The 12,254-nt window shown below is 37.3% G+C and overlaps 1 long non-coding RNA gene across 3 annotated transcripts; it reads right to left on the bottom strand.

Annotated features, from left to right (window-relative positions):
• Window positions 1-9,860: 9,860 nt before the first annotated feature.
• Window positions 9,861-11,596, bottom strand: LOC124402665. 3 transcript variants are annotated; one of them, XR_006928768.1, is made up of 3 exons: window positions 11,311-11,596; window positions 10,445-10,863; window positions 9,861-10,325 (listed from the first exon to the last, which is right to left on the bottom strand). It is a non-coding gene; the product is annotated as an uncharacterized LOC124402665 (long non-coding RNA). The 3 variants fall into 3 exon arrangements; XR_006928767.1 differs by having other exon boundaries at window positions 9,861-10,311; XR_006928766.1 differs by having other exon boundaries at window positions 9,861-10,863.
• Window positions 11,597-12,254: the final 658 nt, after the last annotated feature.

Raw genomic sequence — 12,254 nt, 5'->3', positions numbered from 1 at the left:
AGATGTTTAGGATTTTTTTCTTTATAAAAATTGTAGGCTTTTTTTATGTTAAATTGTAAAACATAAAGGTTATTGTGAAAATAATTATTCACTTAAAATAAACGCTGTTTTTTATGTGAAGTAACAAAAAAACATTACTGTATAAACGAAAAGAAAATCTTTATAAAAATAAATTCATATAAAATTCTATTATGCATCTAATATTGACCTGATAACAGTATTTAAGAATATCTTATTAGTTCAGATCATTTTTTATACATATACATTTTACTGTTCATTTTATATAATCATTTATTAAAACGGAATTTAAAATATAACTAATATATATATATATATATATATATATACGAATAAAAGTATGTGTTTGCTACTTTTTATGTTGGGAAAATTTATTTATTGATTTATTTGTTTTTGTATTTTCGATTTTTGAAGTCAAAGGGCAAAATCTATTCCATAACATAAGTGTGACGTCAGAAAAAAACAAGACCTCACTGTTTTTTAAAAAAATATATTTTTTTTATTTCAAGTAAAAAAAGAGAATTTAATTTGTTTTGATTAAAAAAATTAATGCTTTGGGATTTTTTTTTTTTTACTTTTTTTTAGGGCTTGTTTTTCCTGTGTGATATGGATGCAGTCTTGACTGGAACTAATTTTTAATAGCTCTCTTCTTTTCCTACTTTAGAAACCCACAGGCCAGTGTGGATGATGTGCATCAATATTGCATTTCACTGAAGAAAAAACACACGTCCTGATGTATATACGTCAATAAAGGGGAATGGGGAAGTTATGTGAGGTACACGGGCACATAAACAAGAGCAGTATTGTCTGAAACTGGGGAAAAGTCAAGCATATGACATCACTAGAGTTGTTGTTCAGCAGCCTGGACTCTACAGGTTCTTGTACGGTGTCTTCAGATTTCATGCTGAAGTGTTGTGTGTTTTATCTGCCGAGATGCTAAAAGATAAACTACAGCCGGTGATGACGGCGTTTCCAAAGATGGTGACATCACGTCATGAGTTTAATAGAGAAAGACTAGGCAAGGACATTGTGGTCACATCACGGCCTGTAACATCTTGTTTCACATTGTCCACACATGGACATTTTTATCAAATCCCATACAACACACATTTACTATTTGGGCAAAAGTACTGGGACACCTCACTTTTCCAGCCTTAATGGTTCTTTGATTAAGAACCACATTATGTATGTTAATGAAACTCCCACAAAGTCAAAACACACATTTGTATAGGAGGTCTTTGGATGCTGGAGCATGAAATTATTATTTCACTTGCAATAGGAAACCCAAACCTGTTCCAGCATGACAATACCCCTGTGCACAAAGCCAGCTTTATGAAGGTCTGCTCTATATGGGATGGAAGATCTTGAGTGGCCTACTATAGAGCTCTGACCTCAACAAGGCCAATAATAAATACATATAAAAATAAATAGATAGATAGATAGATAGATAGATAGATAGATAGATAGATAGACAGACAGACAGACAGACAGACAGACAGACAGACAGACAGACAGACAGACAGATAGATAGATAGATAGATAGATAGATAGATAGATAGATAGATAGATAGATAGATAGATAGATAGATAGATAGATAGATAGAATAATTAATGATAAAACAATAATTCCAGATGAAAGCCCCTGTGAAAAGCAGTGGGAAAAGCTCAGCCACTCTGGTTTTTTTCTTTCCCAGATGTTCATCGTTCATTCATAAGGTTTTTGGAAAGCTAGAAGTGGGGGAGTGGTTGTAGTCATGTAACTCAACACTGAGGGTCTGGGAGGTGAGGGGTCTCAGAGCTCCAGAGCTCCAGCAAATGCGCTGTGACAGGTCGATGTGGGGAACGCTGTGCTCATGTTTCCTGAAACCTGCACTGAAGCTGGACGCCAGAGGAAAAGGAACAAAAAAACCTCAAAAACAAATGCAAACTACATTCTCCTCACACAACTATGCCACGTCAAAGCTGGAACACAGTCGCCAATCATCTACAGTCACGAATTTTCATTTCGTCATTATTCAGAAAATTGGTCTCAAAATATCTGATGCTCTTGACCTTTTATGATAATCATTTATAATCTGAACCTGCCTGAGTTCAGGTCGATTTAATTTTTTATAGGAAAAAACATAAAAAAATTGTTAAATTATCATATGAAGTAGATTCTAAATGTGTATTGAATTATAATCTGAATAAATCAGATTACAACCATTTTATGTTTTTTTAATTTATAACCGGAAATTAGGTCATTTTCAGATTGTATTCCTCCATCTGATAATTCCTTATATCAATTTCATTTGCTTGGGTTTTCTTGAACAACAAATGTGGTAAATCTTGAAACGAATTAATCATAATCTGAGGTGGATGAGGTAGATTATTAAAGTAGACTCAGAAGAGGCGGATTGAATGTTGTAATCTGAGGTAGATTATGCACTTGTTTTAATCAGAGTGTAAATTGATATGTTTATTATACTCGGAGGTACATTTCTTTATTCAGCTTGTGAGGTTGATTTTTGATAAGGAAAAGAAAGGTAGATTATTTAATCTGAGGTAGATTATGATAAAGTCTACCTCAGATTAAAAAAATCTCTTAAAATCTTCTTTATTATAATCTAAGGTAGATTATGTCTCAGTTTAAAATTATCATTTGAAGTACATTTTTAAAGGATTTTGAAAACTGAGGTAAATCTCTTTACAAAATCCTAAACTATGTTAGATGATCAGGTAAATGAAGATTATTTTGAAATGATTTGAAGTAGATTAAGATTTTCACATGAGGTTTATTATCGTTTGGTGAAATTAGAACATTATGTAGATTATCTTTTAAAAAGCTCATAATCTGAGGTAGATTATGAGGCAGAATCCAATTAACATATTTTTTATATTTTACAGAATCATAACCTGAGGTAGATTAAGGTTAATTTAATTTTTTCTGTGTGGTAAAGTATGGATTTTATTTTCAAATAATCATTTAAGGTGATGATTTCTTTTTTATTATTGTAAAAACTCCTAAAAGATTTCATGCGGAACCCTACATGTGGAGTATTTCTCTCATGAAGATGAGTGTTTAAGATGTCAAGAGCCCTCAACCCTATAAGGGACCTCTGGAGAACCCTTTTATATAAAAGGTTATCATGTGTTTATTAAATAAAATTGGTTTTAAGGATTAGATTTACAGATCTGAAGCATCGCGTTCGTCCACCTGAAGAAAGATGAGGACTTCATTCGGGTGCTTTTGCGTGTCAAGAGGCCACCAGCGTTAGATCCCATCAACATCCTTGTGGAAAGGGAAATGGAGCCGATGACAGCTTTTCATAAAGCGGCAGCCACCGAGCCGCTGCTATCATGCTAGTGACAGGAAACAGATTATTCTGACATGGAAGTTGTAGCAAAAACACACCCACATCAGCCTGGAAGCTCACCAAGTCTCAATGCTAACACGGCCTTTTGTTTCGGCGCCGCCGAGAAGTTTACCTAAGAGTGACGACTCCTCACTTCCGGACGTTTCCTCAGATGACGTCGCTAGCTTGCACTGCTTCCACCACCTTTATCCGTAAAGCAGATTATTAATTCAACAATCTGAAGAAAAGTTCACACAGAGCTCTGAGAAGACTTTGCGTACTTTTGGGAATCTCTTTGACCAGAGGATGCCGTCTAGACGTGGGGCTTTGAATATCACTTTAGTTATCGTCTAACTTAACCCTTAATGATTCTCGCTCTGATCTTTGACCCTTTCCTGCACAGAGCTAGCTTGCTCTGCTTGCTTTTCTCTCTCTCTCTTGGGACTCAGTGGTGCAAAGCCCTGAGGAAAGGAAACGTCTTGGATGTGAGTGGCAACCTCCAGATCCTTTCATCTGTCCAGTCTTGAGTCATTAGAGTCAGGGAATAATAATCTCAGTATTTGATTCTTTGAACGGGCAACACCGATTGTTCTATCACACTGAGGGAACTTGGCAGCCAGCTAACATGAGCTAATCTCGCAGGATTTTTTTTTTATTTCTTTTTGCATATGTTGAATCTTTATAGCAGGATGTTTGGGTTTTAGTAAAAGTTATACTCCTAAATGTTTCTTCCTTTCACTGATAATTTGGAGCTAGCTGTTAGCTTACCTGAGTCAAATTCATAAATGTCTGTCAGGTATAAAGATAATAATAGTTAATATACCATGAATATAAGCTAGTTGGCTAATATAACCTAATATGACAAGATTAGTAGGAAAAATTTAGGTTGTATTCATAAATATTCCTCCTTGCTGGATAACTCACTAACATTAGCTAACCTGACAGGATTGTTGTTCATAAAATGTCCATAATCTTCACTGATAATGCTAGCTAGCTGGCTAATATGAGCTAACATTACAGAATTACTATAAACATTTTTAGGCCATATTCATAAATATTTATCTGTGCTAGCTAACTTGCTTATAGCTAAGGTTAGATCAGTTTAGTTAATGTTCACATGATTACTGTGAGGCTTTTTTAGTTAATATTCGATGCTAATGTTGCAGGCTGAAAATGGCATCTTATTTAAAGCCTTCTCAAAGTATAACCTCAAGTTATGAAGGATGAGGATTGGTGTGATCTTGAGCACCAGCAGTATTTTTCCCCTAAAAGTGTAGCGCATGCCTTTGTTTTGGTGAACTACATTACATAACGTTTCCATACAGGCTCTCTAAAGCAGGGGTTGCCAACCTATTGTTCACCATGGACAAGTTCGGATTGAAAATATTCTCTCCAACTGGCTGGTGGGATGTGTGTGTATTACAATGGTTTTTCCATTGAAAATAATTCAACAGTTTCAGACTCCTGAAACTTCAGTCTGCAAGGTGCTTAGTTGTACAATGTTAGGAGTTTTATTGACTCCTTAACTGATGTATCTCCACAAATTACACACATGGAACTTAAAGCATGTGACCTGCCTGTAGAGACCATACCATATGTTAGATACAAGTCGTATTTGTGTTGGATGTGTGTTCAGCGGTGGACAGTAATGAATTTAATGTAATTTATTATTGTACTTAAGTAGATTTTTAGCGTGTCTGTATTTTACTGAAGTATTTCCATTTGGGGAGACTTTAACTTTCATTTCACTAGTCAAATATTTGACTTTTCACTCAACTACATTTTGTAAAATCAGTCGATCCTTTTTAAATTTATGAGGATAAAAACGTAACCGGTGAAACACACAGCGAGGCACCAATCAGGATCGAGCGCACGCTCTGTTTAAAACATGTTCTGATCGCCGCATGGTGCATCTACTGATCACCAACATACAGTTCATCATCAGTTCAACAAGCAGAACATTTAGAGAGGAATAAACAATGAAGAATCTCCAGACTCGAACTCACCACAACACACGTGACCTCGTTTACGTAATTTTGTTGAAGTAGTTAAAAAGAAGGTTTTGTGCTCATGATAATTTGAATTGATATCAATCAGTGTTTGACTCGTTAAAGTCTCATTAACTAATTTGAGTCTTTTCACATAACCTAAGTTGATTAAGTAAAGAGTCTTGTGATAGAAATTATAACAGAAACATGATAGCCATAATAAATAATATAACTTTGGATACTTAAGTACATTTGAAGGCAAAAACTTAGTAATGGTGTTTTCTGAAATGACGCTGTGTGTAAATTTGGATAGTGACTCTCAATAAGCAACATATACAACAAATAATACAGTGTAATATATATTGATATTTTCCTCAAAACATATTTCTGACCCGGTAGCAACTCTACCACGGCCTGGTTCTGGGTCATGACCTGGTGGTTGGGGACCTCTGTACTAAAGTCTCCATATATCTGTGAGCAATATCAGTTTTCTGAACTACAAATAAATGAGCTGAAATTCCCCCCACCAAAAAAAAAAAACGTCTTCAGGCCTCTGCACCACCTCACTGAGACAACTTTTTACATCGCTCCCATGCAAAAGCGAATACTCAGACTACTCCGGATTTGCCACAAAAACGTTGCAACATGCCAAAGCAAACATTCATAGTCATAATGGGAGTCTGGCTGTACACTGTGTGTATGTGTTTGTGTGTGTGTGTGTGAATTGGAACGAAATCATGTAGATAAGTGAAGTTTACACATACTTGTTCGCCTCTCCATTCCCCGGTTTTGAAAGGTGCGAACACGTCACGAGCCAAAAGACCTGAAAAGGCGCCTTTTTACGCCAAGGCAGGCGTGAAGCGGCCGTGTTGACAGTCATCCTCTCGAAATTGTTCCAGCTGGTGCAATGTGGGAGAGGAAAACTAAAGTGTCTACACCTGTCCCAGAATCCTGTTCACCTCAGTGCTGCTGTATGGAACTGCCGAGCACATGACATCACCACGCCTGGAAACACACACCTGCCAACACACACGAGAGACTTCTGGGAGAGTCCCAAACTTTTCTCAAAATCAACTACTCTTATTTCTTTTTTAAATCTAGACAAATACCTAATTAACGTCTAGACGTAAGAGAGTTTTTATTAAGGTAATTGTTGTTATTTTTTGGCTTGCAGGACAACCAATCCACGCCCATTCAACTGCTTTCTTACGGTTCATTACAGTACATTATTTTATCTCTAAGACAGCACTGGAATTCTTAAATCTGATTGGTTAAAAGGTGTTGATCAACTGACCTTAACATCAGCTCAGACAGTAGTGCAGCTGGAGAGGTTTTTATATATATATATATATATATATATATATATATATATATATATATATATATATATATATATATATATATATATTATTCCCCTTTTTCTAATATGCTATGGTTTCCATAGTAACAGCTCTTTCATAAATGAACAATCATTTTATTTAATGAAGCAAGTCATTGATTATAATGAAGTTTTTTTTTTTGTATTAACATCCAATAGTCGAATTTCATCTATTCTATCTTTTGGAACCTCCATTCTGTGGAATTTTAAACCAGACCATTTCATGGCCAACAGACTGTAAGTATCCTTTAATCATCACTCTATATGAGTCACAATTCTTGCTCTGGTGTCGTAAATAAAATCAGTAGAGTTTCATCATATTACTGTTAGGTCGTGCATTTCACCCCGAGGCCTTCAGTGGTGCCCTTCATGAACCGATCCACCTCTTAATACCATCATTATGACGCTATGTCTATAGAAACTATCAATATTATAGAGAAGAGCAGTAGAACAGAGCGCTGCATCACACACAGGATCTCATACAGTGAGAATGAATGTCATCACTAAACCAAGAAACCCAATGAACACAATTCAACACGTCTCCTTTCACTGTAGCCGCAACTGCACCGCCCAAATATATCATCTCCAGCAGAAGCATCGATATTCACCTCATCAAATGAGCATATGTTTGCCGTGCATTTTCTTTCTGTATTTTCATGCAATTTTTCAGTGCGTTGTGGTTTTCCTGAAATGTTTAAATGAGGGCAAATTGTGTGTTTTTATGCAAATTCTAAAGGAAAGAAAACACAAAAGTATAAACGTTCTTGAAGCATCTGTTTTGAACTGTTTTATTCAACGTTTCCTCATGATGTCCAACTTTTATTGAAAAGTCCGTCTTGTAAACGTCCTTGTAAGTGTATCTGCGACCAAATAAATTTTTTCTTCTCTGTCATTTAATGTGGATTGAATGAATTCACATGAATAAATTTGAGCTTGTGCAGTTTGCTACAGATTGTGAGCTTTGACTAGTGCACTCTCTGACCAGCCAATCAAACAACATTTAGATTTTAGGCCAGCTGAGAAGGCCTTGCTGACCCTGATGGCCTACCATTATGTTATAAGTAAAACGTAAAACGTTACAGCTTGCAGAATAGTAGACGAATGAAGTGAATGTGAGAGAACATATAGAAGGTAGCTTAGTGGTTAGGGCATTGGACTTCGAATCCAAGATCATTAGTTTTAATTGCTGCCACTCCTGGGCCCCTGAGCAAGGCCCCTAACCTCGTAGCTGCTCAGTCGTATGAATATGAAGAAATGTCTGGTTTTCATTACATAAGGCTGTGAGCTTTAGCTCAAAATAAGTAATTAGTAAAATAAGTAAACTTCTCTTTAAAGGATTTACTTTGCTCTTAAAAACAACGAGAGCTACAAAATGACCAGCAGTAGCAAAATCTAAAATGTGCAACGGAACGTCATGACAAAGGATTTAACCGTCAAACTGCTTTATACCGGGCTTGATTGACCTTTCGACTTTTGTACACACCTTATCTTAGGCTTTAATAAGCATCTGGTATAATGGCACGTTATTTATTCCAAACAAATCGCTGCAAATCTCTGGAAAAAAAAACCTCAGTCATCGAACAGCAGTGACGTCTCGCTCTCGTAAACCCTTCAGAGAATCCCTGTGCGGTCTCAGCGAATGAATAGGGTTAATTTTTATAAATTCCCATCACCCCGTGATAGGCATAAAAGCCTCTTCAAATGAAGGAAACCAATCTTCTAGTGATCGGAGTAGCCCGAGCAAGGGAGCGTATGCACGAGACTTCCCCCATCTCCCAGCCTCGCCGCCTGATGCTCGCTCTTCATGCTGGGCCTCTAATTATTTCATCGTGTAGCAGGAAATCCTACCAGACCTACATAAACAGTGCTGGGAGGGGGGGTTCGGGGGGTTATACCTCTACAACACAGCGCTGGTGACATCTGACATGCGAGAGCCCCCTCCCCTTCCATCTGCTAAACTACTGCCCCAGACACACCCCAAAAGCCCAGAACACGGGCCCTCTGCCATCTTTCCTTTCAGAGGTTAAGATACTCGAATCTTTAAGTGGCTCAGGTTTGAGAGGTCGAGGCTTTTGTGATGTTGAGCTCTGAAGTGCCAGACCGTTTTAATGTCGGCCAGACGGACGCGAAAGACGCAATTTACCCTCATCTTTAGAGCTTCACTGCTCTTTATGTTCTTTTGACTGCGAAATGCAAATGATGTCAAAATAGATATCACGCTAACTAGCGAGTCTCCGCTTTGTTAGCAGGGACGCTTCACCATAACGGTGTAAATTCCTAAGAAAACAAACGCTTTGTCCTGCGGCATCGCAAGACAAAGCGAAATTCGTTTACACTTTCTTGAGTCACTTTTTCATGTTTTTTAACGTTGGCGAAACTTTTGATGTATTTATTTTTTTTTTACTAATAGGCATTTTAAACAAAATCTATTTTTAATAAAACAACCTCGCTGTCCTCCAATCACGTCTCATATGCAAATTAGTGATCAAAGACTATAAATGCTGATGATAGAACCAATGTATATTTCTAGCTGCTAAAAAAATTTTAACTATTTTCATGGATGTTTAACAACAGCAACCGGATGAAATTTACTATTAATCCCTGATTGGTTGGTTTTAGAGCAATAAAACACTATCATTGTTCACTATCATCAGAAAACATCAGATTAGGAATAGAAACCATGCTTGATCACACCACCCTCAAACAAATGATTCTTTTAAAAAATAAAACAAAACATGGGGTGTTTTACAGTAGTCCTTATATAAATAAGCAAAGCTCACAGGTTTCAAGGCATTTATTAGTGTATGTATAAAATGTTTGTGTTTTTACACAGGTTCTAAGAGGCCATGCATTATCGATATTTCCTTACTTGTTTTCTTATGATCCTGAATGAGTTTTTCTGTGTATTCAGCACAAGAGCATGTTCTAGTGGCAGCATCATGGACAGAGAAATAAACACAGAACGTGGGTATAGAAAAATTAAGTATTGACCACGAGGAAACAATGTTTGTTATGTCGAGATCACGAGAAAACAAAAAAAGAAAAAGACATTGTAATGTTTGGCAACTTAGAACTTCTGTAGTGTTTCACTGTTTGTAAAAGAAATTAAATTGATGCTAAGAACTTACAGCCGACAGTCCATTCATAACCAAACTTGAATTTTTTACTGATATATAGGATCAGTTATTACAGTTTCAGAAGAAATTGGTTTGAATTTTGTTTTGATGGAATCAAAGTAGTGCAGATGTGTACATACTCGTGTTTTCGACAGTCTTTGATTCCTCATTGACACCAGCTAAAGAGACATGCAACGTCTCAGACCAAATGGAGTATATGTACAGCACACACACACACACACACACACACACACACACACACACACACAGACCTGGCACAAGGACAAAGTTGAGCAGACAATTTTTCTTGTTGCCAGAACGTCTCTGCGATGTGCCAGAATTCAAAGCTCTTGTAGACGTAGACGGTGGAGAAGTTTTGATTGACAGCCACTTCAAACGTCTTCAGCTTTAGATTCACACATCACTCAGTGAGGATCCTCTGAAGATCAGCAACTGCAGACATCACTGAAAGCAATCTGCAGCATGGTTTCTTTTCATGAAGTACCAGATATGAGAGCAAATCAGCTTTTAATACACACACACACACACACACACACACACACACACACACACACACATGTAATAATGGGTTCTCTAAATTCTTCTAACCTGTAATAATGGATTCTCCGTTTTCTTTGGTTTCATCAGAGCTGTAATAATGTGTTCTTTTGATTCTTTGGGGTCATCTAACCTGTATTAATGGGTTCTCTGGGTTCCTTGGGTTTCTCAGACCTGTAATAATGGGTACTCTCGGTTCTTCTAACCTGTTATAATTTTCCATTCTCTTGGGGTTCTTTAGACCTGTAATTTTGGGTTCTCTGAGTTCCTTGAACGTGTATTAATCGATTTTCTGGGTTCTTTGGGATCCAGAAAGCAATGGGTTTTCTGGATTTCTCAGACCTAAAATAATGGGTCCTCTTGCTTCTTTGGGTTTCTATAACCTGTAATAATGGGTTTCTTAAACATGTAATAATGGATTTTCTGGGTTTCTCAAACTTGCAGCAACTAGTTCTCAGCGTTCCTGGGTTCTGGAATGAAAAACAAAACAAAATATTGCAGAAACGTTGTAAGATTTACACAAATTATCTAAAAAATAAGGAATGAAAATAAATGCTGCATTAAATTCATGTTCTTGTCCAAAAGAGGAGGAACCCAGTGTGATCTCCTGCTGATGAAACTCATGCACCTCAAAGCACTTTGGAATTCTGGCCTTTGGGATTGTAATACGTGTGTGGGATTTGAGGAGGCACGACCAGCTTTTCCTTTAAAGTAGGGTTTATTGCGATGACTCTATGATGACTCCTGTGTCAGAGTACGAATTTGAATCTCACGTGTATGAACAGACACACAGACAGACGTCCTACACGGACACGGCTTTGCCTATACAGGCCGCATCGAGACGTAACAACGGTAAGCTCTTTTCCTCCGGTTCCACAAACACAGCAAGCGTCTATGAACTATGAGGAAATATTTACCTCGTTTATCACCAACCGCCATCTGTCAAAATAGTTTTCGGAGTCGACGACATGCCTCAGCCTGAGTCCCGAGCAGCAGCTTCTGATCCCGCTGCTGCCTTTTTTTTTCATTCGTTCTTTCTTTTTTTTTTGTTTTGGCGTGCCATAAAAGTAATCGTTTCTCTCCAACATTTCAACACTTTCTCCTTCACTCTTCAGACATACCAAGTGCATCGATGAAATTCATTTCAACACACCTATTCATGGAATTATACATTTTCTGATATTTCACACAATCAACACAAAAACAAACACTTGAGGCTCCGCCTCCTCATTTGAATAGTAATGAATATAAATGGATTTTTTCAACAATAAAAAATAACAATATTAAAGGACCCACAAACAGCCACATGAGAGAAGTGTTCTGTACTCTGTGCAGATTTTAGATTAAACACACACACACACACACACACACACACACACACACACACACACACACACACATGGCCCATATTTACAGACGGAGCACAGATAGAGCTGCTGAGTCAGGGATTCATCTTGTGTCTGTACCTGCATGTGCAGCTCGTGCTGACAGACACGCCGATAACGGCCTCGTTTCTTCTCCTGGGGTCCGACGTATTTAAAGTTGCAACATTGTGAGATTAAAATGGCGTCTTTTTACACTCCACTGAGCTCCACACACTGGCTCTTTACTGTCAATAAACATCTCCTATCCTTCTATACGGCACTACGGAACCCACATTTCACTTTTTAGTATCTGCTGGAGAAAAATCTAAACTCCATATATGCAATAAAATAAAATTTACTCAACCCCGTGTCTTTAATAAGTTGCTGTCGCTAACAGGTAGGATTATCTTATAGCTGCACCATGAGGACAAAAGCTTGTGAACACCTGACCCTAATAAGATCCTTCACTCTTCTAGGAAGATTCTGGGAAGGGCCAG

Source organism: Silurus meridionalis, chromosome 20, assembly GCF_014805685.1.
Source record: "Silurus meridionalis isolate SWU-2019-XX chromosome 20, ASM1480568v1, whole genome shotgun sequence".
In the NCBI taxonomy this organism is placed as follows: Eukaryota; Metazoa; Chordata; class Actinopteri; order Siluriformes; family Siluridae; genus Silurus; species Silurus meridionalis.
The sequence above is the reverse complement of the archived record's forward strand: the minus strand, read 5'-3'. Positions and strand labels throughout refer to the sequence as shown.